Below are 13,344 nucleotides of genomic sequence, written 5' to 3'. Positions count from 1 at the left end.
TATTAGTCTACTATCAAAATTACTTCAAAAGTCTTATATAAGTGTTATAATGAAGACAACACATAATGTAAGTGTCTATATTAGCTATATTAGTCTACTATCAAAATTACTTCAAAAGTCTTATATAAGTGTTATAATGAAGACAACACATAATGTAAGTGTCTATATTAGCTATATTAGTCTACTATCAAAATTACTTCAAAAGTCTTATATAAGTGTTATAATGAAGACAACACATAATGTAAGTGTCTATATTAGCTATGTTAACTTACTATCAAAGGCTGACGCAAATCTTCGTTGACAGAAATGTTGTATTTTAATTTTTATTCTACACATTTTTGCAACATAGATGTGTGTGTCTAATTTTAAGGAAACTGCAGGCTGTCTTCTTCTAATGGATTTATTACAATCTTTGCAAGCTGGGTAACATTTGCTGTGGTCTGGAACAACATGGGACACAAACTATCATAAATGCGGCCTCATTACATACAGATAATGTGTCATAAATTAAATACACAAAGGACAAAAGTAAAGGAAATTAATAATGCATAATGATGTAATATGTACATACAGCCAGCCTATTTAGCATGTTATCATCGATTAGCTTGCAGTCATGGATTGGCCAAATATGCCTGATAAGCACTCCAGCAAATCAATAAAATCAACAAAGCTCACCTTTGTGCATTCACGCACAGCATAAAACGTTTGGTGGACAAAATGAGACAAAATAGGAGTGGCATAAACAGGTCTTTCTGTGGCAGCAACGGAGAAAGTTGTACTTGTAAGCAAACTACGATGAGTTCAAGGATCGCTGAGATCAGTAGGACAAAACGGTGCTTGCCAAATACTCTCATTTGTGAAGCATGTTTAATTTAAACAGTGGAATTTCTAACAATTAGGAAGGTGTGTGTCATGTTTGTTCTCCTACAGAAAATATATGAAAACAAAAAATATATTGTCATCATCATCTTTTTCCATTTTCACACAATTCTGAAAGAGGTCCAGGGAGCCACTAGGGCGGCGCTAAAGAGCCGCATGCGGCTCTAGAGCCGCGGGTTGCTGACCCCTGTGCTTGGGTGACCAATTCAAGCGCTCCTTTTCTCCTAGTGCCCTCCGAGGCCTGAGTTTATTGTAAGCAAAATAGGGCTGCAACAAACGTCGACAATAAAATTTGTCGCCGACAATTATATATACATTCGCATGTAAACAACATGTAAAGTGTGACGATATTTCCTCTTATTCTTGTTAAAAACAAATATTTTGCTCATTTTGCAAAGCGGACCTTGTTTTTATGGCAGTACATCTGTGATACGCCAACATTTAAAGACATGTCGTCGGACATCTGGAGGGAGTATGTGGTCTCAGACTCCTCGGTAAGAGTGTTTGCTTCTACCTTGCTAGCTCGCTAACAAGAGTAAGACAAAGTTGTGTGAAAAATAACTTAAAACTATCATTTTAGCCAAAGTCAGCCAGCTAAACTTTGTCTACGTCAATTCAAGCACATTTTAAAGCAGCGTCAATTTGCAGTACCGTAAAAAAAAAAGGCACAATAACAAACGCGAACCACACACACACGCACACGCACTCGCACATGCACCCGCACTAATGCAGATGTATCATAAGAACAAACATACAATCTATTAAATCGCCAACAATTTATTTTAATCAAATATACAGTATATATACCTATGAAGGTTCTCATTCATCCAGATCGTTGTCATCTCAGGGCGTTCAATCATTCGCAACTGGACTGTTTGGTTTGTCTTGGAAGACAAACTTCATCAGTCTGTTGAAGACTACTTCAAATCTCCTCTTGGATCACAATTTTTCCGACCGTGGTATTTGTCAAATCTTCGTTACGGCCCTACCCACACACCCCCGCTCTCATGTATGCTCTCTTGCAGCAGCCATGCAGAAACTATGTCCGAATAATTTAAGTTACGGGAATCTGTGTGGTCTATTTGGTTTTTATAGTTACCGTATTTTCCGGACTATAAGGCGCACTTAAAATCCTGTCATTTTCTCAAAACCCGACAGTGTGACTTATAACCCGGTGCGCCTAATGTACAGAATAATTCTGGTTGTGCTTACGGACATCGAAACAACTTTATTTGGTACATAGTGTAATGATAAGTGTGACCAGTAGATGGTAGTCACACATAAGAGATACGTGTAGACTGCAATATAACACCAGTAAACAACACCAAAACTTTAAATGTTCCATTGAAAAGAAAAAACATTACACACGGCACTCAAAAATCTGTCAAAATGTTTTTAGTACGACTTTGAAGCCGCCCATTACGGCTACGGTAGTATTACTATGGTGTGTGTATAAGGACCGCAAAATGGCACCCATTAGCAGACATGTTGTCCGGCGTTTTGTTTCACAATATTATACAAAACCAACTTGTCTTACATTCTGGTAACTGCTGATCTGTATTTGGGATCTGCATAAGTCCTGAAAATTTGCGCAGGTCCGCCACTGTAGTCTGTGACGATGCCGTAGTCTATATGCTTTTTCTTTTTCACTATCTTCTTGTTATGGGACATTCATCCTCCACCATTGCCATTTCTAATATAAAGTAGTGTAAAATTCTAACTCATATCTCGCTATGGAAGCGCTAAAAACTACCGGTGTAGTGAGTTTATATAACTCACCCACGGAACTTTAGTTATTAGAGAGTTCCGGTCGGACGTTTTTTTCACGGCACACATTTCCGCCGTTGTTGTTGCACTAGTAAGCCACGGATGAGGAGATGCTGCTCCGTTTTTGATTGAAGTAAAGTCTGAACGTTATTAAAACAGTTAGCTCCAGCTTTTGACACTTCTTCCACTCCCGTCCTTGCACGCTACAACAAAGATGACGGGGAGAAGACGCTGTCGAAGGTGAGCCAAGTAAATAAGACCACCCAAAAAACAGCGCATCCGGAAGCGACTGTCAGAAAGCGGCTTGAGGATGATCTGTAAAACATAATCTATGCAACATTTTGACCAAAGAACCACCAATACATGCTATGTACAAGGAAGTCTTTTACATTTAGAAAAAAAACAATTATAAAATGACCCCTTTAATGTGCCCTATAATCCGGTGCGCCTTATATACGAAAAAAGATTTTAAAAAATAGACCATTCATTATGGTCCATAAAATACGGTACACTCTTTTAACAATTAATCGAAGCAACGGAATATGAATCAAATCTTTTTTCTTACTCGACTTAATTGATTAATCGTTGCAGCCCTGGACTACAGTATACAGTCGGTATATAATCAGGGCAACAGGTCTCACACCAGTGTCACTGTCAGCTGCTTTTGCACCTGTTTCAAATCAGGCCAGCAGGCACTTTTACTGAAACCACAACAATAGCGAATAACAAGAGATGAGGTTGGCACTTAAGCCTTGAATCCTCCCAGCTTCACTAGGGAGCTAAGAAAATAAGGGCTTCAACACATGCATAAATATGTACACGCACGCACGCACGCACGCACACGCACACACGCACACACACACGCAGACACTACCTGGCAGTGTTGGGAGGGAGTTCGGACGCGGACACAATGAGCTGCTTGTTGGCTCCGTGTCGAGCTCTGACCTTTGCGCCCGGCCAATGTTTACATGTCTAAGAGATCAGAAGATGAGGTCAAACGTGGCCTGGGATCTAACACAGCAGCGCTCTGATGTTGGACCACATCACAGGGAGCCAGGCCGGCGTGCACTTGTGTCACATCTCGCAGATTGCCTGCAGGACCTTTTAACGAAACCATTTAGCTCGAGTACTTTGGAAAGAAGTGAAGGTCGAGCAGCGCGTTTTTACCGACGTCACACTAAAAAATGCTGGGTTATTTTTTCTACCCAAAGGCTGGGTTGAGCCTGTTCAGTCATATTCATGGGTTATTTCTAAGGAGTACCGGTAGTAACCCAGTAACCCAGCATCTTAAAAAACTACAAGTTGCAATACTGACCTCTGCCTGTTGGAGTCATAAATCATTATGACATTTGGACTACAAAAAAAACTCTAAATAACCAAGTTATTTTATAGAATTGACCCAGCATTGCAGTTAAAATTACCCAGCATTTGGGTTGAATATATAACCCATCGAGCTGGGTTAAATTAACCCAGTGTTGGTTTGATCCAATAGTTACCTAGCAGCTGGGTAAAAAACTAACCAATTTGGGTAGTTTTTGTGACCCAAGCAGTAACCTAGCATCTTAAAAACTACAAGTTGCAATACTGACCTCTGCCTGTTGGAGTCATAAATCATTATCACATTTGAACTACAAACCCCGTTTCCATATGAGTTGGGAAATTGTGTTAGATGTAAATATAAACGGAATACAATAATTTGCAAATCATTTTCAACCCATATTCAGTTGAATATGCTACAAAGACAACATATTTGATGTTCAAACTGATAAAACATTTTTTTTTTGCAAATAATCATTAACTTTAGAATTTGATGCCAGCAACACGTGACAAAGAAGCTGGGAAAGGTGGCAATAAATACTGATAAAGTTGAGGAATGCTCATCAAACACTTATTTGGAACAGCCCACAGGTGTGCAGGCTAATTGGGAACAGGTGGGTGCCATGATTGGGTATAAAAACAGCTTCCCAAAAAATGCTGAGTCTTTCACAAGGATGGGGCGACGTACACCCCTTTGTCCACAACTGCGTGAGCAAATAGTCCAACAGTTTAAGAACAACGTTTCTCAAAGTGCAATTGCAAGAAATTTAGGGATTTCAAAATCTACGGTCCATAATATCATCAAAAGGTTCAGAGAATCTGGAGAAATCACTCCACGTAAGCGGCATGGCCGGAAACCAACATTGAATCACCGTGACCTTCGATCCCTCAGGCGGCACTGTATCAAAAACCGACATCAATCTCTAAAGGATATCACCACATGGGCTCAGGAACATTTCAGAAAACTACTGTCACTAAATACAGTTCGTCGCTACATCTGTTAGTGCAAGTTAAAGCTCTACTATGCAAAGCAAAAGCCATTTATCAACAACATACAGAAACGCCGCCGGCTTCTCTGGCCCCGAGATCATCTAAGATGGACTCATGCAAAGTGGAAAAGTGTTCTGTTGTTTGACGAGTCCACATTTCAAATTGTTTTTTGGAAATATTCGACATCATGTCATCCGGACCAAAGGGGAAGCGAACCATCCAGACTGTTATAGACGCAAAGTTCAAAAGCCAGCATCTGTGATGGTATGGGGGTGCATTAGTGCCCAAGGCATGGGTAACTTACACATCTGTGAAGGCACCATTAATGCTGAAAAGGTACATACAGGTTTTGGAACAACATATGCTGCCATCTAAGCACCGTCTTTTTCATGGACGCCCCTGCTTATTTCAGCAAGACAATACCAAGCCACATTCAGCACGTGTTACAAGAGCGTGGCTTCGTAAAAAAAAGAGTGCGGGTACTTTCCTTGTCCGCCTGCAGTCCAGACCTGTCTCCCATCAAAAATGTGTGGCGCATTATGAAGCGTAAAGCGTAAAATACGACAGCGGAGACCCCGGACTGTTGAACGCCTGAAGCTCTACATAAAACAAGAATGGGAAAGAATTCCACTTTCAAAGCTTCAACAATTAGTTTCCTCAGTTCCCAAACGTTTATTGAGTGTTGTTAAAAGAAAAGGTGATGTAACACAGTAGTGAAAATGCCCTTTCCCAACTACTTTGGCACGTGTTGCAGCCATGAAATTCTAAGTTAATTATTATTTGCAAAAAAAAAATAAAGTTTATGAGTTTGAACATCAAATATCTTGTCTTTGTAGTGCATTCAATTGAATATGGGTTGAAAAGGATTTGCAAATCATTGTATTCCATTTATATTTACATCCAACACAATTTCTCAACTCAAGGAAATGGGGTTTGTACATAAAACCTCAAAAATAACCAAGTTATTTTGTAGAATTGACCCAGCATTTCAGTTAAAATGACCAATCATTTGGGTTGAATATATAACCCACCTAGCTAGGTTGAATTAACCCAGCGTTGGTTTGGTCCAATGGTTACCCAGCAGCTGGGTAGAAAATGACACAAATTGGGTCGTTTTTAACCCAGTGGTTTTTACAGTGCACTGCATATGATCATAAATCATTTCAGTCACCTTTGATGCAGGGGTCCGACACTAAAAGTTAAAAAAGTTCTAGTTGAGGATAAAACCAGTCAGGACAATGATTTTGTATAACGGGAGACCGCGGAGGCACTGCAGGGGGCTCGTGAAATATTTGGTTGAAAATGCATTTTTTCCACACAGCGCTGTTATTGTGAAGGGGTGGGGGAAGTGTGCTGTGGGGTTGTTCTCAGCTTGATGAGTAAAGAGGCGACCCACTTGAGGCTGTTTAAAAGTGCTGTTGCAAGTGCTGTTGGTACATTTATCTTACATCGATGATGTCGTTCACAACAACACAAGCAGACGGGATGTGTAGTGGGTGTATGCGTTGTTCTTGCTAGCTTTAGCTTCGTAGTTTAGTCTCTGTTTCGAGTGGCCGTTACGACATTGTTTAGTTCAAGATCTGGCGGTTGAGTGTTTCGCGGATAAACGAGCGCGACCCGACACATTATTTTCCCAAACTAATGTTCCTTCTCCTCCCAATGACAACATTTCACTCACATTTATGTCAACTTCACTGATAATCTGCGTTTAACAGCAAATTCCATTTTATTGGCCAATGAGTTCAGTGATTGTTGATTATGCATACTAAAGTTGTGTCAAATAAAAAGTAGCAACCATGGTGACATCCCAAACTTCTAGTAGACGTGATCTTTTTTCACTCATTCACTCATCCGTTTCACCGTCACCAGCTCCAGACTTTGCATGCACGTTGCGCGGCTCAATTGTTTTCTTCCCCGAATGTAATATTTTCATTATCGTTGGACGCCATAATCGAAATCAAAATTGGATTAATTGTCCAGCCCTCATACAGTGTCCGCATCACTACAGACGCCGCACCAATCCGCCTGTCGCTCTCACGATCCACTCTTCCCTCATTCGTGAAGAAGACTCCGAGGTACTTGAACACCTCCGCTTGGGGCAAGATCTCCTCCCCAACCCGGAGATGGCACATCACCCTTTTCCGGCCGAGAACCATGGCCTCGGACTTAGAGATGCTAATTCTCATCTCAGTCACTTTGAATCGATCCAGTGAGAGCTGAAGATCCTGGCCAGATGAAGCCATCAGGACCACATCATCTGCAAAAAGCAAATACCTAATCCTGAAGTCACCAAACCGGATCCTGTCAACGCCCTGACTGCGCCTGAAAATTCTGTCCATAAAAGTTACGAACGGAATGGGCGACAAAGAGCAGCCCTGGCGGAGTCCAACCCTCACTGAAAACGGCTCCGACTTACTGCCGGCAATGCGGACCGATCCAACTGGGAGCGGACCGCTACCCCATACTCTCAGAGCACTCCCCACAGGACTTCCCGAGGGACCCGGTCGAAGACCTTCTTCAAGTCCACAAAGCACATGTAGACCGGTTGGGCAAACTCCCATGCACCCTCAAGGACCCTGTCGAGAGTATAGAGTTAGTCCACAGTTCCACGAGCAGGAGTATTCGAGCAGCCGGGGAGGCATGAGACAGGACGGCATAACACAGGAGTCTCCGGGACCAGAACTCAGAGGCATCCAAAACAGCGTGCAACTCAGGTCCAAATGCATTATATCATGCTTTGCCATGATATTCAAAAGTGAAAAAAAATACCAGCGAAGAGAATACTTGAACAAAAATATTGAGGAAAAATTCTAACAAATTTCTAAAAATCTCCTTGCAGCCATGCTGATCCAACACTCACAATGTTATCACTATCAAATTAACCAATGATTACTTGTTTAACGAAAGCAGATCACAATATGTTAGCATGACGAGACACCCCTCAGACATACTAGATGCATTGCCAACTTTGTTTCAAACTCACCACCCAACAATTATGCAACTGTAATAAATAATAAATATTCTGGACAATTGTTGCAATTAGGGATGTAACGATATGTACATTTCTTATCACCGTTATCGTGACCAAACTTATCACAGTCACCATCATTCTTGAATGTGCTCAAAAAGTACACACGGAATTTTGACCAAGTTTCATTTTTTTTAAATAACCAGAAAACCCACTATTTTGCACGTTTTGTGTTTCTCATGCTTCACTGATAGTGTTTTAGTCTTAGTATTTTCTGTTTTATTGACTTAGCCTTTATTTTTCAAATTCTGGTTTGCACTCATTTAAATGAAAATTATAACATCATTTCTGGCAGGCATGTGGCGTCTTACTCTGTTCAGCGGCCCTTGAACGCACCGTAAAAAACACCTCAGTCTCGTACTCCTGGGAGTGTACTTTAGACGGATCATTCTGTTCTAAGAGAGCACAGCTTGTAGGTTCGATGTGAACAATTGAATATCTCAGTTCCTCAGACAATAATGTGTTCATATAAGTTTAGATCGGGGCAATGTGGTTTCTTAATGAAGAATTTCATGTCTGATATATTCATGTTAGCATTTTAGCTAGCAAGCTAGCACCAGTCAGTCTGTGAGTTTATCAAAGTGCAGTCATCAATCACGGTTTTTCGATCATTTTAAGTTAAAACGGTAATGGAATTGATCAGCTGGACTCTCGACTCAATTGACAAAATCTTTTCGACGAGGAAAAGAGGTTCGGTGGAACCATTGCTGCGGGGTACGTGAGAGATTCCTGGGACAAATGGAGAATCATGTGCCTCTCAGTCCTTTCCATCGAGGACGTGGAAGACATCTACCTATTTGGAACCATGATCGCGAGGTACCTGCTGATTGGGCTGGGCATTGCTCTGGTGTATGTCAAATTTGTAAGACGGTGGCAGCCACTCAAGGAGCCCAAAGGCTGTTCGTCGCAATGGAAGGATTGAGTCGGGCTGTGGGATCACAGTCTGGCGCGATTTCTGAACTGAATCGCAAGATGGATCACATCATGGAGAAGCTTGTTGAAAGGGAAAAATTAGATATGAGAGCCAACATGGACGAATAGAACAGACAAGCCATTGTAATGTCTGCTTGCGGAAAAACAAAAAACCTAACCTACGATTTGACTCCCTCGAATGGCCTTGACGCTGCAACAAAAGGAGCAGGCTGTTCTGTAAACATCCCAGAGGACTCTCAAAGATGGACACTTTTGACATCCCTCCCTCCTCAACGATAGTTGGAAGTCGAACTTTGCTTGCATTGCATGCAGAACGGCCCCGGGCCTATGGACACAACACCACTACACCCAAAGACAATGGTCATATACACAAACACACACCCCACTCCCACCCAACGCCTTCACCACCGCTTGATTTCCCTTCGGGGTGATAGACAGCTGAGTAGCGCTTTATAGCAGCAGGCCGGCCTCCAGGGCCCCAACTCCCCCCCCCCCCCCCGTTGCGAGTTGTTGTGATTATATGTAACTTGTTTATGTGTGCTAAGGCAAATTAGGTTTTTTCCCTTGGACTCAGTCTGGACCCCCTCCCGAGGGTCCAGCCTTTGACTGATATTTTTTACTCTTCCCCCCTTTCCCAATATCACCTTTTTCCCACCTTTTTTAAGGAGCGCCGTAACTGGCTAATCCGTTGACGGTCCTGTTCTTGTCTCCCTGTAACGTATGTCTGCTCTTAATGGGACTGTGCCGAAAATGTAATTCCAGTTCTTATATGTCTTGTACATGTTAAAGAATGGACAATAATAAAGCATCCTGAATCCTCCTGATCCTAATACTGATCATCAGGAGTGTTACAGCGGTTATTAATACGGTTTTTCGTTATATCCCTAGATGCAATACACAACTATTTTCGCAGGACTTTCATCTAAATCAGGTGTCCAAAGTGTGGCTCACAGCTAATTTTTTTAACGGCTTCTGGCACATTTTAATACTACTATTAAAATATGAAATAAAAACACAACAAGTAGAATAAAAGGAGCAAACAGGTTAAATGTAACACGAAAAAGTTGCAATTTTAACTGTTATAACACAAAGCTGCCATGCAGACAGTTTTTTCTTTAAAACTGACACTTAAAAAAGTAATGAATCAAAATCAATGTTGTTATGAATTATTGACCTATTTAAGGCTCAAATTACTTCACATCTAAAATTCCACTTTGAATTTTTTGGTGGGAAAATATTGCGCATTTGTGTGTTTGCCATACAAGAAGCAGTTTTCTTTGACAAAAAGCTTATAAAACAAACAAAAAAACATTGGAAAAAAAACCAACTTATAATCCATGCTTAGATCTTAAAAAATTGATCGGGACTTAAGCTTTTAGCTTTCATATTTGTGCGTTTGCCAGACAAGAAGCAGTTTTCTTTGACAAAAAGGTTGTAAAACAACAAAAAAAAAACATGAAAGAATACAAAAAAACTTGTAATAATCCATGCTTAGATCTGAAGTTGATAGAGAGATTTAAGCTTTTAGAGGGAAAAAAAATGAATGACTTATTTTTAGCACTTTTATGAGTGATGTGCTTTTGGATTTCCAAGAATTTTAGTAGGACTTAAAAAAACAACAACAAAAAATGTATTGCTCAAAAAAAAAGCATAAAAAAATTAAATCACTGTTATCAATATTCCACTTTTACTTTTACACAATATATTGTGTTTTTTTCCATAAAAAACAGGGTTTTGACAAAAAGAACATAAAACATGAAATAAATAACTTAATATCAACAGGTAAGCCTGAAGTTGATCTACAGATTTAAGCATTGAATACAAAATTAAAAAAAATAAATAATATATGCATTATTTTAAACATTTTTATGACTGAGACCCTTCTGGGTCCCTGGGACCAACCTTTTTGGTTTATTTATTTAAAATTGATTCCCATTAGTTGCTCCACAGTAGCCACTAATCTTCCAAAAATGATTCCTGAGTGCGGCCACCGCTGCAGCCCACTGCTCCCCTCACCTCCCAGCGGGTGAACAAGGGGATGGGTCAAATGCAGAAGACAAATTTCACCACACCTAGTGTGTGTGACAATCATTTGTACTTTAACTTAACTTCCTGGGCAAAAGCAATTATAATGTGACCACTTTAAGAGATAACATCATAACAATCTTCTTTATTGTTCTAACTAATTTGGGAAGCTTTCCTTCAAGCAAAAAGACAGTTTATGTTTATGAAAATGTGAGTTTAAACAGCAGCATCTGGCCTTGTTTTATGGATGTATTTCACCACAGCTCGTGTGTACGTGTGACAATCATTGGTACTTTAACTTAACTTCCTGGGCTCCACCACACAAAACAACAACAACAAATAACATCTCAACAATACATACCCAGAAAAGACACCCATTAACAAAGGATATGTAGTAGTACATAAATAGTACTACAATACATCAACTGGAAACAGGTCATATATTGTGACTGAAGGGAATAAAACCCTTTTTAAGATTGTTTTTGAAAGCCCTTATATTATTTGACTCCTTCAAAAGGAGGTAGCCTATTCCAGTAGCCTATAACAGTTTTTTTTTTACACAGCACTTTTTGTTTGTCATTTTTAAAAATTTTATAGACTTTTTAGGGGTTAATAATAGGGCTGTCAAACGATAAAAATATGTAATCAAGATTAATCGCAGTTTGTTCATAGTTACCTCAGAAATATTGCAGATAGATATAATTTTTCATCAGTAAAAATTGTACCCGAGACAGCTCATTTTCAAGTTTATATTACCATGACTGGACAATTGGTTTGCTTTAATGAAATATCTTTAAACATGGTTTTTTTAAACAGCTCAACACAAAAAGGACATGAACTCACTTTTAATGACAATTAAAAAAAAAAAATACTTGCAGTGCGTTGGTGTTTTGCCAGATTTTGTATTTCGGAGGAATAAAGAATATGTATTCCTGCTGTTTGAGCACTTGCATTCGGAGGAGAGGAGGTACACAATGGTTAAGATATCAGTTTTACGCATGAATAACACAAAATGTAGATTGTAACGATCATGCTTTGATTGTCAAAGATGTTTGGTCATGTAATCTGTGATATTTCTACCTGAACAAATGCTTCTGATACTCATGATTTACAAGTTAATTATTTTCATATCTGTACATGACAGTGTTTTAAACTTCTCTGGTAATAAAATGTAAAATTCAACCTGCTAAACAATCCTTAATTGAGGACTACCAACCAGAACAAGTTGTATAAAAATATACACTTTATTTCAATCTGCCAGAAAACATTTATTTGTATACAGTCGGTAGAAAAATCGCAGATTACTTTACAAACATTTTTGACAAAGCAGGATCATGATCATTTTGTTATGTAGTTAAACTGGATGTAACACATTGCGCTATTATTGTGAAGCCGGAAGTGTGTGATTGACCTGGTATTTGCATAATGTAGCCTTTTCTTTCTCCATTTCTGATCGCTATTTCCCGCTTGTGGCTCATCGGTAACTAGTGAATGCAGCCACATTTTCCCAGGCTACGGAATGGCCTGAGGGCCAAAAAGGAGTCGTGACGCATGCGCGTGAAAAAAAATTAGAAAATAAACTTTATAGTAAACGCGTTATTGCGTTAACGTTGACACCCCAAGTTAATACTCATTTGCCAGACTGTATATCGTTAATTCCGGACTATAAGCCGCTACTTTTTTCTTACAAAATGGCACGGTTAATTGCCATAGTGTTTTGTATTCAATAATTTTCATTAAACCCTCCTAAGTAGAGGACTGAAATGGTGTGTTATTGTTTGTGCTATGACAAAATCTTTTGGACGATTTTGCTCACTGCAGGTGCTGTGAGTTGAAATAGTACGTATTGCTTTTCCTTGAACCGAAAGTAAAACCGTCCAAAGCGTTTTTGCTTGAAAAGATTCTGCATTGATCACTCCAAGCAACGTTTGGCAACGTTTGGTGCACAAGTATGTGCTCCAATCACTCTATCACAAAAAATAAGAGTTGTAGAAATGATTGGAAACTCAGGACAGCCATGACATTATGTTCTTTAATGAAATAAAAATTGAGCTGTTTGGCCACAATACGTTCGGAGGAGAAAAAGTGAGGCCTTTAATCCCAGGAACACCATCCTACCGTCAAGCATGATGGTGGTAGTATTATGCTCTGGGCCTGTTTTGCTACCAATAGAACTGGTGCTTTACAGAGAGTAAATGGGACAATGAAAAAGGAGGATTACCTACAAATTCTTCAGGACAACCTAAAATCAGCAGCCCGGAGGTTGGGTCTTGGGCGCAGTTGGGTGTTCCAACAGTACAATGACCCCAAACACACGTGAAAAGTGGTAAAGGAATGGCTAAATCAGGCTAGAATTACGGTTTCAGCATGGCCTTCCCAAAGTCCTGACTTAAACGTGTGGACAA

The 13,344-nt window shown here is 39.8% G+C and overlaps 1 protein-coding gene across 1 annotated transcript in view; it reads right to left on the bottom strand.

The window, feature by feature from the left end:
- LOC133622298 (sortilin-like) overlaps positions 1–13,344 on the bottom strand; it is a 90,993-nt gene that overhangs the window by 55,063 nt on the left and 22,586 nt on the right. The gene's annotated exons all lie outside the window — the stretch shown is intronic.

Source organism: Nerophis lumbriciformis, linkage group LG23 (assembly GCF_033978685.3).
Source record: "Nerophis lumbriciformis linkage group LG23, RoL_Nlum_v2.1, whole genome shotgun sequence".
In the NCBI taxonomy this organism is placed as follows: Eukaryota; Metazoa; Chordata; class Actinopteri; order Syngnathiformes; family Syngnathidae; genus Nerophis; species Nerophis lumbriciformis.
Note: the sequence above shows the minus strand (reverse complement) of the source record. Positions and strands in the feature narration are given on the sequence as shown.